The sequence below is a fragment of the Alexandromys fortis genome, unplaced genomic scaffold (genome assembly GCF_014885135.2).
Source record: "Alexandromys fortis isolate MF-2015 unplaced genomic scaffold, M_Fortis_MF-2015_v1.1 scaffold_149, whole genome shotgun sequence".
Lineage (NCBI taxonomy): Eukaryota > Metazoa > Chordata > Mammalia > Rodentia > Cricetidae > Alexandromys > Alexandromys fortis.
The window spans coordinates 3,101,701-3,122,155 of NW_026068025.1; the positions used below are offsets into that span (position 1 = coordinate 3,101,701).

At 45.9% G+C, this 20,455-nt stretch overlaps 1 protein-coding gene across 4 annotated transcripts in view; it reads left to right on the forward strand.

The window, feature by feature from the left end:
* Nucleotides 1-20,455, forward strand: part of Specc1 (sperm antigen with calponin homology and coiled-coil domains 1) — a 268,415-nt gene that overhangs the window by 41,063 nt on the left and 206,897 nt on the right. For 2 of the 4 annotated variants that reach the window (XM_050163730.1, XM_050163732.1), the window contains exon 1: nucleotides 4,974-5,058. The exons of 1 other annotated variant lie outside the window; for it this stretch is intronic. The gene's annotated coding sequence lies outside the window, so the exon portion shown is untranslated. Of the gene's footprint in view, nucleotides 1-4,973; nucleotides 5,059-20,455 lie in introns of those variants that run through there. One more of the 4 variants, XM_050163735.1, reaches the window with a different exon arrangement.

The following is a 20,455-nucleotide window of genomic DNA, read 5'->3' on the forward strand; positions in this document are numbered from 1 at the left end:
AAGAGAAAAAGAAAACAGTCATATTCTATAGATAAAAATAATATAAATAAATGTTATTTTATACTGCCCCGAATTGGCAAATATTTACTGTAGTGTAGAAAATTTGAAAAGCATAAAGAAACTTAAAATCTTCTGTCATCTTTGTCATTCTTAAGAATCATTCTTAATAAAAATAAATGTGGGGCTCTTATCATTTATGATCTGTATTTTCCAAAAATATATAATCACTGTTCTATATCATAAACTATTTCCAATATTATCTTTCAAATTAAAATATAATTCACTTTCCAAGTAATTCATACTTTAAAATCTTGTTTTTCTTTCTTTTTTCCTTTATTAGAGCATGATTTCTGGCTGGTGTCCTATGATGGTACGGAGTAGGTCTGTGCAGGAATTGCGTACTGTCCAAACAGACAGACTTTAGACACTCTACTGGTAGTGGAACAGTTTCATTTCTGTATTGTACAAGGCAGATTACCACTGTCTAACTCCAGGACTGGAGGATCTGTCGCATCCTTCTGGTCTCTGTGGATACTACACACACACATGATGCACAAACACTTGGAGGCAAAATACCTATGCACATATAAAAATAAAATAAATAATTTTTTAAAACTTATTTAGTACTTTTACAGTGTCCTGCCTGCATGTATGCTTACAGGCCAGAAGGCGGATCCTTTATGGATGGTTGTGAGCCACCATGTGGGTGCTGGGAATTGAACTCAGGACCTCTGGAAGAGGAGCTAGCGCTCTTAACCTCTGAGCCATCTCTCCAGCCCCTAAATAATTTTTTTAAAGAAAAGTTCACCATTCAGGGCATATCTGAGGCTCCTGTCTTCAGGGACATTTTCAAAGCCAGTTCTTCAACCTTTATGTGCCTCCCAAGCAGGGTGCAGCTGCATTCCTGTGTCAGCTGTCCCATCCATGGGAAGTAGCCAGGAATCCATCTCAGAAGCCCTGGAGAACCCAGATTTAGACCTACTCTGTGGCCTCCAATAGAGGGGCCATAACCAGATTCTTTTTTAAAACAGGGTCTCTTTATGTAGCCCTGGCTATCCTGGAATTTGATGTAGACCAGGCTGGCCTGGCCTCACATAGATCCTCCTAACACATACAGCGTCTATCTATTTACCTTACTTTTTCAAGTTTCATTTTAAGAACATTTATTTATTTTATGAGAGTATGTATATGTGTGTACATACATAGGCACATGCACACCAGAGGATAACCCATGGGAACTGATTCTCTCTGTGGGTTCTGGGAATTGAACTCATGAGGCCAGGCAAGCCTTATAACCATGAATGCTAAGCCGTCTTGCTCACCCATCCTTTCAGCTTTTTCAATGGTGCTTTGCATTTAGCAGCGAACACATCTTCTGCTTATTTATTTGTAACGTTAGAGTTTTAAATGCATGAATATGTATGCAAATATGAATGTTCATGTGTGAGTGAGTGAGTGCACATGCTTATGTAGGGTGTGTACACATGAAGTGGGAGCCAGAGAACGACTTTGGGTTTTAACCTCAGGAGTGCAGGTCACGTCTTCTGAGACAGAGTTCACCAGGTAGGCTGGACTAGCTGGCCAGCAAGCCTAAGGGATCCTCCCGTCTTTGCCTCTCTAGTACCAGAATTACAAGCTCTAGCCAGCATGCCTGGTATTTGCAGGTTGGCTCTGGGGTGAGACTCAGGTCCTCATGCTTTTGAGGCAAGCACTTTACCAAGGAGCTATTGCTGAAAGTGGAATTGTTTTCTGGATGTAACAGCAGTTACTCCTGCAAGTGTATAGAAACACAATTGATTTGGGGCCTTATCTTGCTTTTTGTGAGCTTGCTGGGTCCTTCATTACCTTTGACCTGTAGACACCCACTTCTAAATCATAAATACCCCTTCTATATCTTGCAAGGTCCCGTTATGTTAATAGAGATGATTTTACCTTTCTGATCATCTCGGTGCCCTCTCTTTCCTTCTCTTGCCTAAATTCCCTGACTTAAGTCTCCTGTACAGTGTTGACTAGAAATCAGTAGAGCAGAGAAATCTGGTCTTGTTTCTGGCCTCAAGAGAAAAATTTTAAACTTTCACATTGCATACTGTGTTGGTTGTGGGCATTCTGTAGTTGCCTTTTGTTGTGCTGAGGAAATTCCCTTTCATTCCTAGTGGTTATATTTTTTAATCATGAAAGTCTGTTGGGTTTTGTCAAGTGTTTTTTCTGCATTTGTTGAAATGGCAGTATGGGTTTTCTTTTTTATTCTTTTAATGTGAATTATTGTGTCTGATTCTCATTTGTGGTATCAATCAAATTGCTGGTATAAATCCTCAGTCATGGCATAGCATCATTTGTATATATTGCTAGATTTAATTTGCTCTTGTTGTATTATAGAGTTTGTTTTGTTCTTTTGATTCGTTTTTAGGTACTAAGGATTGAACCTAGGTCCTTGTGATTGCATGGTGTCTTAGTTAAGGTTTCTATTGCTGTGAAGAAACACCTTGACCATAGCAACATTTATGAAGAGAAGACATTTAATTGGGGTGGCTCACAGTTCAGAGGTACAGTCCATTATTATCATAGTGTGACATGGTGGCTTGCAGGCAGACATGGTGCTGGAGAAGGCGCTGAGAATCCTTTACTTGTAAGCAACAGGAAGTGGTCTGAAACTCTGGGTGTGGCTTGAATGTACACCTCAAATCCTACCTCCACAGTGACACACTTCCTCCAACAAGGCCACACCTCCTAATAGTGCCACTCCCATTAGGGGCCATTTTCTTTCAAACCACCACGTCACTGAGCTGTGTCCCCAGCCTTTATTGTTTCCATCCTAAATGACCCTCAAAAGCTCCGATGTCAAACGCCTCACCTCTAGCACAGAAGTATTCAAAAATGAGTTCTTTGGGAGTTGACTGTGTTGTGGATGCTCTGATCTTGTGGATGGATTCATTGATTTGTATTTTAGATAGTACAAATATAGGAGGTGGATCCTCATTGGGAAAATTAGGTCATTAACAGCACTCTCTTTTCTTTTAAAATCATTTATTATTATTAAATGTATTTGTGTGGGGGTGTATATGAATGTGTATGTGAGTATCTGTGTATGTGTGTGTATCTATGTGTGTATTTATGTGTATTTATATGTGTATGTGAGTGTATATGTGTCTGTGTATGTATGTATTTGTGTGTATGTGTGTATTTGTGAGTACATGTATATTATGTGTATGTATTTATATGTGTGAATGTGTATATATTTGTGTGTATGTGTGTGAATGTATATGTGTGTCTGTGTATGTGTGAGTGGGCACATGCTAATGCTGTTGGATTGGATGGAAATCAGAAGAAAATGCTGCGGCTTTGGTTCTTTCCTTCCACCTCTGTGTGTGCTCTGGGGAATCCACCTCAGGTGTCTGTCAAGCTTGGGAGGCAAGTGCCTTAACCTGCTGAGCTGTCTCGCTGGCTCTGGGATCCTGCTCTTGGAGGATACATTTTGACCCTGGCCCTTCTGGTTCTCTGGTTTTCCCAGCTGCCATGAGGCGAGCTGCTCGGCTCTGCCATGTACAGTCTGCCATACCACACAGGACCAGAAACAATGACTCCAAGTGACTATAGATTGGCTTCTCTGAAGCCCTGACCTAAGACAAACCTTTCCTCTTTTAATTTGACTTTGCCATGACAGAAAGCAGACTGACATGTTCAGTGCAGATAGAGGGTAAAGATTGTTTCTGACCATTGCATAAGGGTGAGTGATGTGGACATACTGTAATGTATTAGACTTCTAATTATTTTATTTATTGTTGTTTATAAGCAAGGCTATCCAGGTCACAGCTGTTCACACAGCTTTGCATTATTTGTCATGTCTGTGATAAAATGCCTGATAGGATGGCTTCAAAGGAGGAAGGCCTTGATTTAGCTCATAGTTTGAGAGGGTTTCAGTTCACCAAAGGTGGGTGCAGTCGGAGCTCATAGCTGCTTCTCCATATGGTAAGCACCAAATGTTAGAGAGAGCTCCAGCTGGAACCAGAATCCAGCAGAACTTGCAAGGACGCACCTCCAGTGACTCCAGTCAGGTTCTGTGCCCTAAAGGTTTCACACCATCCCAAAGTATCGCTACTAGCTGGGGACCATGTGCTCAAACACGGGAGCCCATGGAGGACACTCACACTGAGTGATGATGTCGTAGCCTGCATTGTAGCTGCAGATAACTGAAGTGAGGGCTGTAAGTGTGTGTTTGCCCCATCTTGTCATTGGCTTTTACATTCTATTTGTAGTGGATTCTGCCTCTTTTTCTCAGGCCGTTTTCTTGATGTTTACCATCACAAAATTTCTTGCATGCGTTTCCTACGGTCATTGCCTCTGTTGCAGCAGCTGGTGGGCATGGGGGTTTGCCGAGTCCCTATAGAGGCAGGGGGCACACAAGCCAGGTTTTATGAGGGTGGGTATATCATTTGGAAGCTTTCTGAGTTAAAAATTAATTAGGAACCTATTTATTTAGGATGAACAAAGAAATCACAACACATTACTGAAGTCCCAGTGGTTAAGAGGCCTCTGAGATCTTTCAGTTGGCTCCTGGGAGCCTGCTTTGAAGAGCTTCCTGGTTCCCGACTTCCTCTCAACCTAGAACTCTACAAATAGCAGCGCTCATGGGGTGCGGTGGGGTGGGGTAGGGGTGTGTGGGGGTTGAAGCTTGAGGCCGGACTGGCTTTTTCTTTTGGTTCAGTGTCTCAGGGTGTTTGTATTTGTGCGCCTTGTGGGTTGAAGTTCCCTTTTGTTGCCAGCCAGCTGACATCTTTACGTGTTTCATTTTGGAGAAGTCTAAACTAAGTACGTGGGACTCAGTCAGAGAGAGACTTGATTTTGCATCACATATAGATGTGAACTTGTAAGTGTGTGTGTTGTGGGGAGGGGAGGGAGAGGCGTGGGGAGTAGAGCCCGCCTGCTTCCTGAGCAGGCCTTGCCCAAGTACTCGCTGAATGTGGTTTTCCTCCCAGGCAGCAACTGGCTCAGAATAGTGCAGAGGGCTTACAGACTGAGGCCAGCAGCTCCCAGGACGCACGAGACGCCGGGGGCTTTGCAGTAAGTATGAAACTGTTTCTTGTTTAAGACCGGGATGGAAAATCTTAGGAGATAGCTGTCTGGGGAAGAGGGCCTGCTGCACTGTGGACCTGATGCCATTCACACAACAGCACTGCAGTTTTCTGTTGTGCGTGGACCACAGAAGCAAGCCCTGCGTGTCTGCTTTGGGGGCTGAAAATGCGTTTGAAACTCATATACTATCTTGGGAGGAACAGTCTTCTTGTGAGTCATTTTTTTTTAATTGTACAAAGTCAGGATGATTCATGCTGAAGTTTCTGTGTAAAATTCTGCCGAGAAACCTTGCCCTTGGGTGGTAGTCAGTAGAGACGCAGAGTGTTCTCCTCGTGGGTAAGGAGACCAGGCCTGCTTGGTGCATTCTATTGGATAGAAGTCTAAAGTCATGTGGAGAAAAGCTAAGATTTTTGGCCCACAGAAGGATCTAGAGCCGTTTCCCCTTGGAGGACAACAGCGTGTGGAGTGTGACCTTGTGTCTGGCGGAGGGATAGAGTCTATCCCAGTGCTTGACAGCTGGGACAACCTTTGTCCTGGGTCTGAAGTCTAGGTGGCAAATTTCAAAGTAATGGCAGCACAGCAGTCCTGGCTATACTAGGAAGCTGTGCGCTCCGTGGTTTCTCCTGTGACCCTCTTCCCGGACCCTGCAGAAGGCTGTCAGTACTCCGACATATCTTCCAAAGGAGTTTCTATTCTTAGTTTCTACTGTTTTCTGGAAATGCAGCTTGGGCTTTGATTTTCTTTTCTGGTCGACTCTTAACTTTTTATTGGAATGACTTAGTTCAGTAACTCAGGGAGTTCATATTGTCAGTTGCAACATGTCAGCCTGCAAAGGTGAGGTGCGAGCCTGCCGCCTCTGCTGGAGTTCTTCTCCAGGAGCTCCGTCTGTCCCAGCGCAGCTCCAGTCTCTACTCTCCCTGTGTCACACGGGGCTTTTTAGAGTAGCTGGGTTCCAGTTACTCTAGGTCCGGTTTCTAGGACCTTCCCTTTGCCAAGCGAGTTGCTGTCGAGTGCCCTCTAGACAGAAACCCCCAAGAAGACAAAATGAGCTCGGTTTTCATTTAAAACTCCGGAATTGGAAATAAACTCTTGCATGTGAGCTGTCCTTTAAAACCAAAAAACAAACAAAAAAACCAAAAACTCTATTCAGTTTTATTTTTCAAATGCTAAATGACAAAAGTGATATTTTGGAGTTCTTCCCCCTGGAACAGGCAAAGCTGTCATGGGCTTCGCAAGTGCTACTCCATCTGTTCATTGCTCACAGTAGCCCCTGAAGCGCTGGCTTTGTGGCCTTTGTTTCACGTGTGAGGAGGTGGAGGCACAGTAAGGTCAGGCAACGGAGCAGACAGACAGATAGACAGGTGATGGTGCAGTCAAAATGGGAAGTCTTGTATTGACTTCCTGGACCAGAGCTGCGCTCCGATACAAGAGTTATCAATTGGAAGTTAGCGAAAACGGTGACTCACCTACACTCGGAGTCAACACGAATATCTCAATATTTCTGCTCGTAAACGAGCGTGAGAGTGTTTCAGGGTTGTGCGCGCTTATGGTTGATTAAATAATGCCTAGCACCCTGTTTTATGATTTTCAATAAATTATTTTGTTTCTAAGAATTAGATTTTTTTTAAAGCCAGGTCCCACCTTTGATTCTTGGAAAGCAGAGAAAGGTAGATCTCTGTGAGTTCTAGGCCATCCAGGACCTCATAGTGAGACTCTGTCTCAATAATCAATCTAACCAGTTAATTGGAAAAATAAAAAAAAGAAAATTAAAACTAAAAAGAAGCATTACTTCTCCTCTCTTCCCTCCCTCCTTCTCCCTTCCACTCTGTCTTTCCCCCTCCCTCCCCTCCCTTCTTTTCCTCATCCCTTCCGTTTCTCGCATTATAAATATCATTTCAGTAACTTTCTTTGATCAAAGAATGTTTCCCATGTTTATGGGTTATTTCTGTAAATTTGCCAGTGTGGGACATCACTGGGTCAAAGGGTATGAACGCTTTGTATATGTCTTGGGTCCTGAACACAGAGCCTAGCGTGAGGCACGTGCTGTACCCCTGAGCTGCTTCAGACCGGGTGTGAGCTTTTTAATGGTGCCTGTCCGTGCTTCTGTTTCTCGCTCCCCACTGTGCGCGAGCGTTTTGTTTTAATGTCATCTCTTTGCCACCGTGGGGAGAGCACGGTGAGAGGCCGAACACGCCTGACTGTCTTAAGGTCTTGCGCCCATCTCGTTGCTGCTGATCTTGATGAGGTTTAGGGGAATATATGCGATGGTTGATCTTGAACGACATCTTGGTCCGACGCAGGACGCCTAAGATAAGGCAGACGCTAGGCGCTCTGTGAGGGCGTTCCCACAGGTGAGTAGATGAGGGGGTCAGTCTTCACCGATGCTTTCACCCACTCGTGGCTTCAGAATTGAGGAGACTCTGGCTTTGGTGGGAAGGTGGGAAGTGGCCCTGGTTGGAGGACTACAGTCCCGAAGTTTGCCTTTCTCAGTCTGCTTCCTGTCACCCTTGCTCTGGTTCCTTCATGAGAGGACCGCCCCCCCCCCCAACCCTGTCGTGGACTGAAACTTGCAAAGCCATGAGTGCATCCTTAGGCTGTTTCTGTCAGACTTTCGGTCCCACTTGAGGTCTGGCCTGCTTTTGCCGGTTACTTTCCCAGCTTATCCTTACCCTTTTCTCATGGATCTGTAAAGATCTTGCCCCTGCTGAGGGCTCTGATTCAGTTCCCAGCACACACTCCAGGAAGCTCACAGCCGCCTGTAACAGCAGCTCCAGGGTATCTGACACCCTCTTCTGACCTCTGAGGACACCAGCACCCAAGTATACATACCTACCCACCCACACAAATGTGCATATTTCAAGTCAAATAAATCTTAAAAATTGATTTTGGACTGGGTGGTAGTGGCGCATGACTTTAATCCCAGCACTCAGGAGGCAGAGGGCAGGCCAATCTCTGTGAGTTCAAGACCAGCCTGGTCTACAGAGCAAGTTCCAGGACCAGCTCCAAAGCTACAGAGAAACCTTGTCTCAAAAAACAAACAAACAAACAACAACAACAACAAAAAAAAAAACAATTTGGGAGGCCCTGTGGTGGTGGTGCATGTCTTTAATTTCAGCACCCGGGAAGGCAGAGACAGGTGGATCTCTAAATTAGAGACCAGCATGCTCTACAGAGTGAGTTCCAGAACAGCCAGGACTACACAGAGAAACCCTGTCTTGAATAACCAAAGGAAAAAAAAAAAAGGTAGATTCTTGCTTAGCCATATACAAGACCTTGACTTTGATCCCTAAAACCCCTAAAATAAATAGTAAATAAATAAAATAAAAATGAATTATTGGGAACACATGTGGCTATTTAGTATTTTTTCCACGGCTGAATCTGTCCTACTTTTTCTGCATCTTCTCGTTTACAGAATTTTCTCCCTTCTAGCATTTACTCTACTGGTTGATGCGGATGGTAGATTTAAGCTGACATTTAAAAATTATACTGGACTGTTTTTCCAATATCATTTATAAGTAACCCCATGGTCTCTGATATATTTTTAAAGATTTTTGTATCTGTGTATGTATGTGGGGGGGGGGGGTTCTGCATATGAGTGCAGTGCCTATAGAGGTCAGAAGAGGGCGTTGTCTCCCCTGAAGCTGTTATTACAAGTGATGGTGATGTGGGTGCTGGGAGCCAAAATAGGAAACATGCTATCCAACTCCACTTTTTAGTGTTTCATAATCTTTTTTGGTTTTGGTTTGGTTTGGTTCTTTGAGACAGGATTTCTCTGTGTAGTCCTGGTTGCCCTGGAACTCATTCTGCAGACTAGCATGGCCTCAGACTCAGAGATCTACCTGCTTCTGCCTCCAGAGGGCTGGGATTTCACAATCATTTATATGTCTTTTTCCATTGTAAGATTTTGGGATAATCTGGTGTATGTGTATGTGTGTTAATGTGTGTGTGTGTGTGTGTGTGTGTGTGAGAGAGAGAGAGAGAGAGAGAGAGAGAGAGAGAGAGAGGTTTTCTGTTTCATTAGCCCATCATGGTGATTTATTCTTTTGTGATATATAGGGAGAATGAAATGTGTAAAGTAACTGTCAAAATAAGAAACTTGATAAGGTGGATTTTTAGAGGTGAAGAAATAAAAACTCCATTCTCAAATATACACATGCATACATACACAGTGTGTTGTATGTAGATGTATAGAGAATATGTAAAGTGTAAGTATATGTATATTATATGCACAAATGTGAATTCTGTATGTATTATAGAGTCAAATGTGTAGTCCCTTTTGCTTAAGAAACCCTTTTGTGTAATCTGGAGACCCCACACTTTAGGAACTGCTGCACTGTGAATGTGCAGACAGCCTAGTGGTTGGCGGGGAGAAGTGTGTGCGGCACACTTGCTTCAAAGACTGTTGTGTAACGAAGATTCCCGTGTATCAGAAAAAAAAAAAACAAGAAAAATGGGCAAAGTTTATAAACAAGTGATTCCTGGAAAAAATACAGCAGGCTGATAAGTACACGATGTTCAGTCTTACGGTGGGTGTGCAGTGCAGTGCGGTGCCATTTGGCAAAAACACTGCCAGCATGAATAATACCAATGACAAGAACATATGAAGTGAAGATTAGCAATCAACACATGGGAACAAAAATTAGTAAAGTGATTTTATTTGACAAATTTATAAAATACATCAAAATGTAAAATACACATAGTGCACACCCTTGATTTATCTTAGGAAATACCATGAACTTCTTGATTTGTCTTAGAAAATACCATGTTATCACAGGTCTTTAATCCTAGCCCTCTGGAGCAGGGGCAGGCAGCTCTCTGAGTTCAAGGGCAGCCTGGTCTACAGAGTGAGTTCCAGACCAGTCGTGGCTGTGTAGTGAGAGCCATCTCAAAAAGAAAAAGACAAGACCATACATTTTGTGTGATTGTGCGTGTGTGTGTTTGTGTGTGTGTGTGTGCACGCACGCAGGTTCTTGTGAAGAGGCATCTGGAGGCCACAGATATTTTCCTCAGTTGTGACAGTATCTGTCACTGCCCCTGGAGGTCACTGATTTGACTAGCCTAGACAGCCAACAAGCCCCAAAGAGTGGCCCGTCTCTACCTCCTCAGCATTGGGAATCCAGACACATGCTGTCAAGCCTGGGAGCTGGGATCTGAACTCAGGTCCCCGTGCTTACATGGCAAGCCCTTTGCCGACTAGGTATATTCCTGCCCAAGACTGTACACTTTAAAGTAAGAACACACAGTGTGATCAAATCTATGTTTAAATTCTTACTGTTGTGATAAGAAACATAATTTATTATATATATATACATACAAATTCATTATAAAAAGTGCTAGATGTGTGAATACCAAGCTGTGTGTTGTGTTACCTCCAAAGAGGGTAAGGTCTGTTTCTCTTTGGGGTGGCTATACATCAGTGTTGGAATTTCTTACGAGTCTGTATTTGTGTATTTATGTAACACAAATAGATAATCAGGAAATTTCTCAGACCCACAAGCGAGAAGATTCTTGGGAACAGGATCCCAGATGTAGAAGCCCAGAGTTGGGAAAGCAGATGACAGATTTTAATAGCAGTGAGAGTATCTGGGAGGCAGTGGAAGCCTGATTTAGGTTACAGAAGAAGCGAGGAGCTTGTTGAGAAAGCGGAACACCAAGTACGGAAGGAACCCTTGCGGGAGTTATGCCTGCTGGCCTCCTCCCTGCTCTGTCCCTGTTCTCGGGGTTAATGCAGTGAACAACTATGGAGCTTAGTGGCACCCCCAGAGTCCCTGTGTTCTTTATCTCCTTGTTTCAAAGCTGCCACCCGGGGTCCAAAATAACCCTTCATCCAGCTTCTTAATCCGTTTTCTGTTGCTATAAGAGAAGATGGGACACCAAGTACTATATATATTATAAAGCAGTTCTTGGCCTACAGCCTTGGAGGCAGAAGTACAAGGTGTGCAGCCCCATGCGTTCAGCCTCTGCTGAGGGCTTTCTAGGTAGGTTAGCATGGTGCAGGGAGCCGGTGCGGTCCCAGGAGTAGTGTGTTCAATGCTTTTCCAGGGGGTACCTCTAACCGCCTAACCATCTCCTATCAGACCCCACTTCTTTAAAATTTTGTTTTAAAATTCCTTTCTCCCTCCCTCTCTCCTTCCCCCCCCCACCTATCCATTCATCCTTCCTTTTGGCTTTTTAGACAGTCTCACTGTGTAGTAGCCCTAGCTGGCCTGGAACTCACTTTGTAGACTAGGCTGGCCTTGAACTCACAGAAGTCTAACTGCCTCTGCTTCCCTGGTGCTAGGATTAAAGCCCTGGACCCCAATCAGCCTTAATTCTTTAAACAAACAAGCAAACAAATAAACAGCCGTGCACTGAGCCAACCTTGTGCTGCTTACACGCTCCTGTGTGGGGCCATTCTCTGGAGCATAGTCAACACTTCAGAATCTACTCACTGGGCGGGGTTATGCACCCCTTCCCCCCTCGTGCCCAGGTGTTGACTGGCTGGGTCTCATGCTAGTCTGGTACAGGCAACTGCAGGTGCCGTGGACTCATCCGGAAGACACTGCTCTGCTTTGGTCTTCTCCAATCTCTGGCTCTTAGGGTCTTCCCACCCCTCTTCCGTGATGGTCCCCCATTTGTGGATGAGCACTCCCCTGACATTTATTCTCTACGCTCTGGTCGGGTGTGATCTTCTGCACTAACCATTATCTACCGACCAGAGAAACTTCTCTGATGAAGTCTGGGAGCTGGACTAATATAGAGATGTAAATTTGGAGGGCAGTTTGAGTCTGTGTCCATTAAGCAGAATGAGGGTAGTAGATTCACCCCGACAGGCCCTGCTTCTGAAAGGATCCCCCAGCTCAATGCCATCATACTGGGGACCAAACTTCTAGCACACAGACCTTTTGAAGGATGCTCACAAACTGTAGCATCTAGTTAAATACCCAGCAGACACCGGTACATCATGATCTGGGGAGATAAGGACATGGCAGAGATGCCAACTGGGGGTTCTGTGCCGTGATGAAGGGATATATACACACTGAAGAGTCATGTCAGCGATGTGAGCGTAGCTATGACGTCACCCAGAGGATGCAGGATGAGTCACAGGTGGAGGGTCCTTTGCATATTGAGCTGTGGCTGTTCTGGGAAGCTCCTGCAGTGTCTACGCCTTCACTGGGGCCTCTCCTCGGCCCCCATTCTGTCCCCTTTCACCTCCTGCTAATTTCCATCACTCCAGTTCTTCCTGCTTCCGCTTTTCTTCTGCTCCCACTTCAACATTGTTTTCCTCTAGGGTGACAGAATTTAGTCATCAATTCCTCTTCTCATGGCTGTCGCCGTTGCCAGCCCCCAAGACGTCTACAGTCCCCAAACCACCTTCCATTGGCAACAGAAGGAAACACCGAATTACTGTGTGAGAAACAAGGAGAGTGCGATGAAAGCCAAGTGAAACAATTCAGATTTAAACGCCCTGTTGGGAAGGCTGAAGGCAGGGTGGGTTTGGTCACAGAGTCGCTGTTTATAGGGAGGAAGGAAACTTATCAGGCGGAGGCATTAACGAGCAGAAACCGTGCTGTTAGTCAGCTCCGTACGAAGGCTGCCAGAGAGATGAGAGAGACTTGGAGAGATGTATTTTTTTTTTTTTGGTTTTGTTTTTTGAGACAGGGTTTCTCTGTGGTTTTGGAGCCTGTCCTAGAACTAGCTCTGTAGACCAGGCTGGTCTCGAACTCACAGAGATCCGCCTGCCTCTGCCTCCCGAGTGCTGGGATTAAAGGCGTGCACCACCACCGCCCGGCTGGAGAGATGTAATTTTTTGGGTAATTCTGAGAGTGTGTGAGGTAAGTCAGCAATGTTTTACATCTTGTGGAGCAGGGGTTCCCCCGAGGCAGGTCTGTGTGGAAACCATACCTGGTTGCTGCAGTAACGGCCTCCTCATGAGAAGAACTGTGAGGGCCTGAAATAGGCAGCCCTGCTTCAGAAAAATGAGCCACGGATGGCCCTTCACACCTCCCCTAGGGGAGGGGAAGGAGGGACAGGTTAAAGGATGGGGTGCTGGGAGATGCTCTTAGGGTATAAGTGTTCACCAAGTCCAGCATTGTGAGGATCTCTGGGGTACTCAGACCTCCAAGGAATTTCGTCTCTCTTTCTGATGAGGTAAAGTAAGTCCTTCTGGCTTTATATGGTACAGGGAGCCTTGGTAGAGTGAGCCGCCATGGGAAATGCCGTACAGCGGCTTTGGCGGACCAGCTTGTGCTGTGTGATTTGATGGTCTCGTAGACTGTTCCTGGGGAGGGCTGCGTCCGCCTGGAGGGACCGGGATAGAGAATGAGGTCAGCATGGCTCTCCTGAGTCCCACCGGCCGTCTTCCCTCCTCTGGCTCTGGTGTCTCCATTCCTAAGCTGTTATGCTCCCTCCCCTCAATGTCACCACCACAATGTCACCCAGTCTTCCCCTCCTGATTTGGGTATATCCCTTCTTGGGTAAGCATTCCCCCCCCTTTTTTTTCTGTTCTCTGTATTGGATCATGAACCCAGGTAGGAGGGATAGGGCTGACTTTGCTTGTCCTTGTGCCATGATGCTTGCTACAGTGTCTGAGGTACATGAGGTAGCCCCAGAATGCTTGCTAGGCAGGTGAAAGAATGAAGCCATGCAGCTGTTGTGTTTTTCTAGGGCCTGACTTTCCGTCTCCCCGTGTACCAAAGCACAGGAAATAATAGGAGCCGATTTGCCTTCATCTGCCTCCCATCCCTTAGGACACATGAAAATTATGGAAACTTGCTACTGTGCCTGGCTCCACCTGGGTTCTGGAGATTCGAACTCAGGTCTTCACACTTGCATAGAAAGCAGTTTATCCACTGAGCAATCTACCCAGAACTGAGTGTTTTAAAATCTAACCACTGGCCTTTTGTATATATTCTTTTTTTTTCCCCTTTGAGATGGGCTCTCTCTCTATAGCCCTGGCTGTCCTGGAACTCACTCTGTAGCACAGGCTAGCCTCAGGCTTACAGAGATCTGCCTGCCTCTGCCTCCCAAGTATATATTCTTTTGAGATATATTTCTTCAGGTATTTTGCCTATTGTTTAATCACATTGTTTGGTGTTGGTTTTGAAGCTGAATCGAGTTCCTTGTGTGCACTGGATGTTAATGCCTTCTTAGATTATTTTATGTTCATTAGTTTTCATATACTTTAGGTTGTAGGTTGTCTCTTTACTTTTTTTTTAAAAAAAAAGATTTATTTATTTATTTTATGTGCATTGGTGTTTTGCCCGTCTATGCTCTATATGAGAGTGTCGGATTACCTGGAACTGGAGTCACAGACAGTGAGTCACTACGTAGGTGCTGGGAATTGAACCTGGGTCCTCTGGAAGAGCAGCCAGTACTCTTAACTGCTGAGCCATCTCTCCAGCCCCCGTCTCTTTACTTCTGATTGTTTTATTTTCAGTTTGTTCTTCCTTACGAGGTGGCCTATTATATGGTGGTGGATTTTGAACCATGACTCTTATAAATGCTAGGTATTTTCTCTACCACTGAGGAATTTCATTTCATTTCATTCCTTTTAATTGGTGGATATGCCAGTCTCTCTATCTACCTACCCCGAAGGGTAACGTGGTTATTTCTGGGGTTCAATGATATGAATCAAGCTTCTCTGGACATTAGCATTGCCAAGAACATTTGTTTGAATGAGAATTTATTTCTCTAAGTAGGATCTGTGGTTGCTTCATAGCTTTGTCAGCACTATTACCATCTTTTTCCTTTTTTTTTGTTTGTTTGTTTGTTTGTTTGCCATTCTCATAGCTGCATTATGATGGTGTCAGTTTGCACCCTCGCACAATCCATGTCTGCCCTTGGATTTGAGTTCCTCCATTTCTGCTAGGAGGATGAGCGCTGGCCAGCAGCTGCGCTGCCTTGTGCTTTCTTGATGGCTAGTGACATTCAGCATCTTTCCTATGTCCCTTTGCCGTTCAGATATGTTTGTTGCAGCCCAGCCATAATGGCACACAGGAGGCAGAGGCAGGGGGATTTCTGTGAGTTTAAGGCCAGCCTGGTCTACATACAGCTAGAGTTCCAGGACAGACAGAGCTACACAGAGAGACCCTGTCTCAAAGACAAAAAGCAAGCAAACAAGCAAGCAAACAAACAAACAAAATCCGAACCAGATATGTTCGTCTCTGAGATGCTTCTTTACATTTTGATCACATTTTCTTGAGCTGTGCACATTGCTGTTATTCTTAAGATTTTATTTTATAATTGAGTTTTATGAGCTCTTTGTGAACCTAAAACTCAAGTGCTTTCCGGGTTTGTGTTTTCTCGTGGAGTGGCTTTTAGTTTCTTGGCAGCATCTTTTGAAGAACAGAAGTTTGTACTTGATAAATTCCAATCTGTGAGGGTTTTTGTTTTAGTTTTTTTTTGGTGTTTTGAGACAAGGTCTCATGTAGTCCTGTTTGGCCTCACTATGTGGCCAATGTAACCTTGGATTCCTGGTCCTCCATGTCTCCACTTCCCCGGGCACTAAAAGGATCCTAGGTTTATTTTATGGATTATGCATTTGGCCTTACACCAAAGGAACCTTTGTCTACCTCCTGGTCACAAAGATTGCCTCCTGTTCTCTCAGACATTTTCTGGTCTTAGATTTCAAGTTTTAGTCTGTGATCTGTCTTTAAAATGCACTGTGGAGCGGACGCTGGGCTCGGGCAGGCTGCACCACCCAAGAGGCCTTCCCTGCAGGGCATCTGGGCCGTGGGTGGGGACCTTCCTGAGGTGAAAGGAGAGCTGGGGAGCTCGGGAACAGCGGTGTTAGGACTGGCTGTCTAAGCATAGCTTCCCAGAGAGGGGAGGATAGGAAGAGAGGACGCACAGACGGGAAGCCTGTTGTTCTAGGGTTTAAAGAGGTTTTAGGGAGGCCTCGGTCTGGGTGATGGTGTCCCTGCAACTGTCTGTGTGCCAGGAGGCTGGCAGAAGGGGACAGAAGGGAACCGGGGCCACATATGGACCACTCAGTGTCACCTATCCTGAAATACAGAAGAGCTGGGTGGCTTCAAGACAGACACATGTCCTGCCCGTTGAAGGTTCAGTGTGATCCTATCATAACAGGAAACAGGGCTGTTACATACCTGTGTCCCACCACCCTGGGCACAGATCACATAGCTGATTACTGTACTTGCTGTCCCTGGAGAATTACTTTTGGGGACTGTGCAAAGAGTGGGTTGTGACCAGGTAATCCCAGGATCAGCCGACGAAATTATCCCTCAGTGTGTGGGTTTTATGTGTATTTAAAACCCAATCTGAGAAGCATTGACGCTGAGATGGGGCACAGTGAAGCCACTGAATCCATTAACCCTGCAAAGCACAGCAGTTGCTTTCATTAGCCAGCTGGCACTCCAGGAAGATAGCGAAAGCCTGCGGGTTAGAAAAGAGAAATTCAGAAATGCGAGAACAAAAAAGAAATAGCTGCGTGGCTGATTTCACTTAATCCGGCAACAATAAAGAAATCTAGGACTCAGTGCTCTGAGCACGGGCAGCCACCCACAGACCTATGCATGTGTGAGGTGTGAGGGCTAGACTTTCGCTCTTCACCAGGGAATAGTGGGTGTCCTCCGCACTTGGGGCACCATGGCTACAATGTAGCTGTAAATTAGGTCCCAGGATCCTCTATGTCCTTGGAAACTTCAACTATATTCTGCCTTCCCTTGTTGTTTAAGACTGATCCCGGGAGTGATGTTAATTACAGCCCGGGCTTCAGGTGGCTTCTGTTCCAGCCAGCACACTTCCTGGGGTTGCTACTGTCTGTGTCTGCTGCACCCAAGGCCTCTGCTGTTCACAGTCCTGCAGGCAGCTCCATGGCTTTGGGGACCAGAGATGGGAGCCAGCCCCTGGCACATTACCTCCAACACGTGGGCAGCGCCACTGCTGCCGCAATGCTCCTTTGTAGCTTCAGGGTGTTGGAACCAAGTTGTCAAGGGGTCCCAGAAGGCACAGGGATCATGGTGGGAGAGAACCGGCTCTCCTGAGGAAACAGCTCGTTCAGTATCTTGTAACCCAGTTCATACCTCCCTTTCTAGTCCTAGACTGACAATGCTCCCAAGAAGCCTTGCAGCCTCATCTGGCCAGACAGACTCCTTGACACCCGGGCCACAGCATTCCATGCAGTGGGGGTTCACTTGAGACCCTCTGTATTGACCTCTTCAAGCTTACGGGGTCTTGGGCTGTGTTGCCGAATACAGAAATGGCACTGAAGATTCTTTTCCATCTGAACGGAGGCCTTCGTGACCATGTCAGAGACTGCAGGGCTCTGAAGGTATCAGGTCAAAGAAATGGCTATCCTGGAGCTGGAGGCAAGAGGAGCCAAAGGCCAGCCTTGTCCTTTTCTCTTACAGTTCTGAGTCTCACCGTGCTCAGCACTTACTCCTTCAGGTGCCTGTCTCCTCCTGATGCCCGCTCTCGCGTGGGTTCATATGTGTGACTGCACACGCACAGGGCCAGCAGTCAAGTTAGCCTGGGCATTTGTTCAGTGAACCCCCTCCCTGGTGTTCTCTGCCTGCATTTGATGTTGGATAAGGATGAGTGGGGAGGGTGGCAGAGCTGAGTGTGTGTCCCCAGGGGAAAGAGAAGATAATCGTGGTTAAAGCGTCAGAGTAAATAAACCATCTGAGGATGTCTCGTCATGTGACCTGCGGAGCTTACTGTCTAGGTAGCGTGTTCCTAGGTGGCGACAAGCTGACACCGGCTCTCTGAATCTGCAGGGGTTATAGCTGGGTGTAGTGACAGACACCTGTAATCCCAGTATTCCAAAGGCAGGAAGACATCCATCCACCCATCTGTCCTTCCATCCGCCTGTCTGTCTGTCTATCTACAGTCTCACTTTATAGCCCTGGCTGGCTTATAACTCAGAGATTTCCCTTGCCTCCTTTGTGCTGGGAATAAAGGCATGGGCCACCACGCCCAGAGATGACAGTGATCCTGAGGTCAGTATGGGCTATAACACCACCACCACCACAGTATGGGTGTGGGTTGGATGCTTGTACAGTGCCTGCTTCAATTCTGAGGGAAGTCTTGATTTTTGTGAACTCTCTTGTGACCTTCATCTGCAATATATTCGACATGGGGCAGACATGGGGCTTGAGGGCTGCCCGTGCCAGGTTTGTGGAACTGGTGTTGGCTTCTCTACTGATGTCTTCCCGTGGTCAGAGAGGCAGCGGGGAAAGACAAAGCCGTGGATGTGTGATGCCGTGACACTCGTGGGATCGAAGGCTATCAGGAGTCCCCCGAACTTGTGATGTTCAAGCTGTGCTACCAGAGTGTAGCTGTGGATGCTTCGCGGGAGGCAGGCAAGGCCTGTCTGGTCAGCCTTTGTGGGGATACCAGCCTGTTCTAGCCATGCTAAACGTGTAGCAATTATTCCAGAATGTATCCAGCTAGCATGCTGCATACACATGCTTAAGAACCCCACTATGAGGGGAAACATTTTATTCTGGAAAAGAAATTAGCCCTTTCTTATTCTTTCCAGTAATTCTGAATGTTAGAGTTTTTTTTTTTTCCCCATGGGGTCAAAAGGTACCTAAGTGTCCAATTGTGCGTGGAAAAATAAGGGACCGGGGTTAGCTATTGGCAAGTTTTCCATTTTAATTTGTGTGGTAATTTTTAGTATATATGTGGGATGTAAAGCATTAATGCAAGTCAGAATGTTTCAATGAACACATTTCAACAGTTCAGCTCTGTAACAATTATAAATAAGCCTGTTAAAATTTTCTGGACAATGCCAACATTTGAAATTTGAGTGAAAAAGCCCACAAAATTTATTTTCTTTTTTTTTTGAGTCAGGGTCTCACTATGTTCTGGCTGTCCTGGAACTCTCTCTGTAGACCAGGCTCGAACTCACAGAGATCTGCCTGCCTCTGCCTCCTGAGTACTGGGATTAAAGGTGTGTACCACCACCACCCAGCTCTGTTTTCTTTTTCCATCAATAAAAAATTTACTTGTATCCAGGCTTGGTGGCGCACACCTTTCATCTCAGCACTAGGGAAGCAAAGGCAGGTGGATCTCTGTGAGTTCGAGGCCAGTCTGGTCTACAAGACCTAGTTCCAGGACAGGCTTCAAAGCCACAGAGAAACCCTGTCTCAAACCTCCCGCTGCAAAAAAAAAGAAAAAGAAAAAGAAAAAATAGTGGATGTGGTGTGGGAGGGTGGCTTTGCCCCTCATAGGTGGGGGGCTCTTGTCACAGAGGGGCTACACTCAGCAGTGCAGTGGGCAAGGTTTGTCCCCTCCCTCTTGAGTGTCAGTAGTTCAGATGTAGGTGAAGGGCACAGGGTTTCTTCTGGGTGGGGTGGGTGCCTTAAAGTCCTTACATTGTCCCTGAGAGGAAAGTTCTGGAAAATGAGACAGAATTGGCCTGTCGTCTTAGAAGCCGTGCCTCTTGTCCCAGTTTACACAGGGGTCTCAGGAACAAAGAAAGTATGGATACAATACCCAGTCACAGATCTTTGAAGTATGAGTTCCATAAACCTTTGGTTACCACCAGTCCTCACATTTGGAAGCATATACTTATATACATCCATTCATTACATTTCTATTAAGACATCTGGTCATTACCACCACAAACTGGACCGGCAAGATTGCTCAGTAGGCAGACACCTGCAGCCACGCCTGAGAACCTGAGTTCAGTCCCTGGGATCCACACGGTGGGAACAGAGACTACACCCCTGCAAGTTGTCCTCTGACCCCCACACTTGCACTGTGGCATGCACTTACATAAACAACAGATAAAAATGTCAGTTTAAAAAGAGCATTTAAAACCCCATAAACTGTATTCTGTCTGTGTGTATGCCTGCAGGCGAGAAGAGGGCACCAGACCTCATTACAGATGGTTGTGAGCCACCATGTGGTTGCTGGGAATTGAACTCAGGACTTTTAGAAGAGCCGGCAATGCTCTTAACCACTGAGGTTTATGATGAACACGACTGTGCATCAACATGACTATATCTGCTGCCGATGGTACCGGAACACTCCATAGCTCTAGCGATGGCATTCTCGTGCTGAGAGCGGTGCGGGGCCTTTCTCTGGGTGATCGTCTAGAGATGACTATCTTTTAGAAGAGGCATGCTAGTGTGTTCTAGTTCTGCTTTGTACTTACCCATTAATTCAACACCAACTTAGTGACCCTATCCCCTTGCAAGGGCCTGTGTGCCTTCTGGGAGCTCGAGAGCTGAATGGGCTCAAGAGCAGGCAGCCGCTCACCTGCACACCCTCTTTTTAGGTGGTGATTGTGTGGTCCTATTACTTTTGGGTCCATGGCAGCCCAGCCCAGCATGAGGCAGAGGGAACTGAACTGACATTTAGTGTCCAGGAAGCAGAGAGAGAGGAGGGAGGGCCTGAAGTCCGATGTCTCCATCTAGGGCATGCTCCCAGTGACTTG